This window comes from Herpailurus yagouaroundi, unplaced genomic scaffold (genome assembly GCF_014898765.1).
Source record: "Herpailurus yagouaroundi ecotype Mexico unplaced genomic scaffold, PumYag 160, whole genome shotgun sequence".
Taxonomy (NCBI): Eukaryota; Metazoa; Chordata; class Mammalia; order Carnivora; family Felidae; genus Herpailurus; species Herpailurus yagouaroundi.
In genome coordinates, this window is record NW_024412401.1 from 33,886,883 (window position 1) to 33,891,968 (window position 5,086).

Sequence of the window (5,086 nt, forward strand, 5' to 3'; positions counted from 1 at the left end):
TTCTATTCTATTCTATTCTATTCTATTCTATTCTATTCTATTCTATTCTATTCTTTCTTTTAAATACCATGGGTGATGCTCATGGTCCAGGGCCTAGTCCTGGTGGGTGGAGTGTGGAGTTTTCCGGGAAGGGAAGCTGGACATGGCTGGAGGCCTCAGGGCGTGCTTGTGGCGTTGGGTGTATGTGGGAGTAAGTCTGAGTCTAGATAGAGGGGCAGGATGAGAGTGCCCTGGGATGTGGAACAAATAGGCATCATGGTGCTGATGTCTCCTTCCCTTTCTCCAGGTTAGTGTGTGGCATTTTCTGGCCTCCATCTGACGCCCCAGGTAACCCTTTACAACTCAGGGCTTGGTGTATGGGGTCCATTCTGTCTTCTCTTTTTGCAAGAAGGTGAGGCTTTGCCCCTTGTCCCCGAGCCTCCCGACCACTAGAGGCCAGGTCAAGTTACCTTTCTGTGAACCACTTGGCTTTAGGGTTGGCCCCTGGGTCAAGCCGAGTGCTGGATATCTCTCCTTCATTGCATCAGTGAATTTTCTTTCTTGCTTTCTAATTCATATATGTTTTGAAAAAAGTTCTCATTTTGAGAGACTTGTGCATTTTATCTTGGGTATCTACATGCTTGTAGCTGAGATGAGAGATGCTTCTACAATAGGTCAGTGTTTTATGGTGACCCAGAGTGTCCAGAAGAGTTCTGCCAGCAGCTGGAGAGACGGAGAATGGGAGACGTATGCAAAGGGAATGTTAGGGTATTTAGATGGGGACTAAGAGTGTGGTCTTCGGCCTGCCACTGATAATGATTTGAATTGTTTTTAATTACCTTTGTTTATCAAACTATAGTTTATTTGATTACAACCTCATGCACCAAATGGAGTCTCACCAAGCTCTAGTTATATTTGAGATAGGACTTTAGGTCTCTAATGATGGCGATTGTGAGTTCATTTATCTCAATATTTGCCGCATGGTAGATCCTCAATACGTATTTGCAGAAGAAACGCATGCATGCGTGAATGAAAGAGTGTCAGTTTGCTAGGACAAAAATCTTACAATTGGGGTCTCCCATCCTTTTTTTCTTGTAATGTTTTATTTATTTTTGAGACAGAGAGAGACAGAGCATGAATGGGGGAGGGTCAGAGAGAGAGGGAGACACAGAATCTGAAGCAGGCTCCAGGCTCTGAGCTGTCAGCACAGAGCCCGACGCGGGGCTCGAACCCATGGACCGCGAGATCATGACCTGAGCCGAAGTCGGATGCTCAACCGACTGAGCCACCCAGGCGCCCCTGGGGTCTCCCATCCTTAGTAATTTGACAACTCTGATGACTTGAGGAGGTGCTGTGACATTGACCAGCAGCCCCAAATTAAGTTAATAATAAACAAAGGCAATTCTTGACAGAGGGGGACACCTGCAAACTGAGAACAGTAAAACTAGAAAGCAGGAGATTGAAAAAACGTTTCTCCAAGAAAGTGACACATTGAAGGCAACTTAAAAAAAGAAAGGCATTGATGACCTTATGGTAGAAATTGCTTTATTGTCCCTCTGAAGAAAAATCAATGAGAATTTTAGAGTGAAAAGAGAGGAATCATGAGTTTCTCAGCCTACGTTGTCTGCCAGGTATAATGACAGCTTTGCCTCAGGGGAGGCTTTCACAGTGACAGGAAAAAGGTGGCTTCACTGGGTAAGTGGCAGGCCAGCTGGGGACTAGTCCTGATGGACCGAATGGCAGGTTTTCAGAACAGGAAGCTGACTCAGAAAAAATGTATGCTTAGATGTTGTGGGGAAAGGAAAGTGAACCCAGTAAAAGAGATCTTTGATTCAAGAAAGGAGGAAGAACCTGATAATCACATTAAGTTGATGAGAACAAGTAGCAGGGAGACAGGTGTGAGAACAGAAACTAAATCAAGGGCAGTTATCAGTGAAATGGGATCAGAGAGGAAGCCCTGGACAGTGGACCACACTTGGGAAGAGAGTGGGGACAGGAAGCTTGGGAGGAAGGGATCCCATTAGGGAAAAAAGGAGAAAGTGACATGGTCATAGGTTAGCCCCAGGCTGCTGACAAAGAAGGGAGAATGATTCCAATCTGTTGTTTCATTCTCTCCCTCAAGGATATGGTCTTCAAACTGGAAAGGGTAGAACAAAGTGTGTGAAAAGGGAACTGCAACTAAATATGGTTTAGGCAATAGTGAGAGCTAGGCCCAGATAAGCATATTCTGGAGATTAAAGGACTAGAACCGTATGAAGTTGTTGTCAACAGTCTATGAGAGATCATACTGAAAATTGGTGCTGTCCAGTAGATTGGAGGGCAGTTGTCATAGTCCGTATGGACTGCTGTAACAAAATACCATAGACTAGGTGGTTTATAAACAGAAAACATGGAGGCTGGGAATCCAAGATTAAGGTGCAGGCAGAATTTGGTGTCTGGTGAGGAACTGCTTCCTACTTCATATGTGGCTGTCTTCTCCCTATGTCCTCACGTAGCAGAAGGGGCAAGGGAACTCTCTGGGGTCTCCTCTAGAAGGGCACTATTCCCATTTATGAGGACCCCACCCTCGTGACACAGTCACCTCCCGAAGACCCTCCCCACTAAATACCCTCACACTGGGGATTAGGTTTTAACATAGAATTTTGGGGGGACCCAAACATTCAGTTATAGTGTGAGTTAATGTAATTTTCAGCAAAGCCACCACTGGCTCATATGAAGCCTTTGTGTGACATAGCAAAAGTAACCTCTTTCTTTCTTTAAAAAAAAATGTGTATTTATTTGAGAGAGAGAGAGACAGAGAGAGAGAGAGAGAGAGAGAGAGCACTCAGCGTGGAACCTGACACGGGGGCTTGATCTCACGACTGTGAGGTCATGACCTGAGCCAGAATCAAGAGTTAGATGCTTAACCAACTGAGTCATCCAGATGCCCCCAAAAGGCACCTCTTTCTCAACATACTTGCTTCCATCTTTTGAAAAATTATCGTGATGTGATTTTTAGAGAATAGGACGCTTCATGGCCTTCTACCATGTGAGAAATAATCCCACTGACCCAATCAAAAGAAGGACATGGAGACTCAGCACAGTGAAGCAAGGCTTTAATTAACGTTCTTGCAAGAGCCGGTATTTGAGGGACAGGCACAGTTGGGGCACTTACAGCAGGCAATTTATCTGCTAGTGTGAAGTCCTTCCCCTGACTCCTCATTGGCTGAGCACTACAGAGGTTACAGCCTTACCCAGAAGTCACTTATGCCCATATAGGGCAAAAAGTAGTCTGATTGGAACAAATGTGCATTCCCTGAGGTGATACAGAGACTTCAGTTCCTTGGTGCATGCTCATTGCAAAGCCCATGAAAAATAAGCCCCTGAAATGGAGAGGAGAAAAAGAACCAGGAAGTGAAGTGTCTAAGGGTTTGGGACTCCATTGTTGGAGGGGGTTTGCACATATCCCCAACAGGCTGTAAACCTATTCAAATCTACAATATCTACAGGCATGTGGTCTTTCTATATATATGTCACTCTTAAGTAATATATTGCCTGCACACTTTGCATATAATCTCTGATTTTCAGGACAGGAAAAGGGTGGATTACAGAATTGTAGAACAGGAATATGATGTGATCCTTGGAAAAACTGAAGAACATTCAACTATCCTACTTGGGAACAGTTAGAAAATAATGTGGTGGTCAATAGAACTCATCAGGAATTTAGATTAATGGAGAAAAGTTAACTTGGAGAGAGGTGTCTAGGGCAGGCGACAGTGCTGTGCCCTCAGTTCTGCCTTATTTAGCAATTTCTAGATGGCACATGCCTCACATTTTCAGATGTGATGTTAAAAGGAGTTAGAAATATAGAAATGTGCTGGGTAGTAGAATTGGGGTGTACAAAATGTTGACAGAGCAATATGATAGACTAATCTGTTAAAATTATATTTAATTGGGAGAACTTGTAGATGTCAACCCTTCCGTGTGAAAACAATGTCACAAGTATAGGATGGAGGAAAGATGCGGTTTAAGAGAAGCATGTGTGAAAGAGAATTTCTGTTGCCAGGAATCTCAACATAAGTAACTGGTGAAAAGTGATCCGTCTAAGAGTTTTAGGGGTATGAAGCCACATCAGGGGAAGTAGAATTATTAGAATGGCAGAGATTAGGGTCCTTTCCTGCTCGTTAAAATCTCAGACCATGATTTTACATGTCGTTCTGTGTTCTACGCATGAAGATAGATATAACTAAACTGGAATGAATTCAAGTGTTTGTCTAGGAAAGGGACAAAATTTGAAATTTTCAATTTCAAAACCCTGACTGGGTTTGACCAAGTAGTATCCCCCTTACCTAGGGTTTTGCTTTCCATTGTTTCAGTTACCGTGTCAACGGCCTTGGGGAAGCGGATGCTCCTCCTTCTGTTGAATCTTCAGAGCGTCAATGGCAACGTTGTGTCACGTGACGTCACAATGCTTGCATCATCCACCTCGTTTGTCTCATCATGGGGGCATCTTGTCATCTCATATCATCTAAGAAGAAGGGTGAGTACAGCACAATATATCTTGAGAGAGACGTATTCACATAACTTTTATTACAGTGTATTGTTACATTTGTTCTATTTTATTATTAGTTATTGTTGTGCCTAATTTATGCACTCAGCTTCATCACAGATACGGAGCTATAGGAAGAAACATTAGTGTGTGTAGGGTGGAGTACCATCTGTGGTTTCAGGCCTCCACTGGGGGTCTTGGAACGTATCCTCCTCAGGTAAAAGGGGATGACTGTATGTTGTTTGCATAGTAGTCTAAGGAATTGGACACACTAGCTTGTGTGACAGGAAAAATTATAAAAGAAAAAAATTACTTGTAATTCATAGTTTTCCCATTGAATGGTTGTGGTTGAACACTGCTTTGTTTGCTGAAATCAAAGCCGTCCTGGGATATTAACTTTCGGCATTCTGGGATTCTAGGAGAAACTGATTACAGGGCAGCCAGGAGGAAGGTTGGAAGAAGGCATGTGTTGCATGGGGATTAGTGGGGTGGGAGATCCTCCCTCCACCATATCGACAAAATCTGGGAGAGTTTATATTGCTTATTCTGGATTCTGAAGAATATTTGGTGCTGCAGGCT

The 5,086-nt window shown here is 43.5% G+C and overlaps 1 long non-coding RNA gene across 1 annotated transcript in view; it reads left to right on the top strand.

Annotated features, from left to right (window-relative positions):
• LOC121034817 (uncharacterized) overlaps window positions 1-4,499 on the top strand; it is a 23,902-nt gene extending 19,403 nt beyond the window's left edge. The window contains exon 2 of the long non-coding RNA XR_005792632.1: window positions 4,335-4,499. This is a non-coding gene — a long non-coding RNA (uncharacterized LOC121034817). The remainder of the gene's footprint in view (window positions 1-4,334) is intronic.
• The last annotated feature ends 587 nt before the right edge of the window (window positions 4,500-5,086 follow it).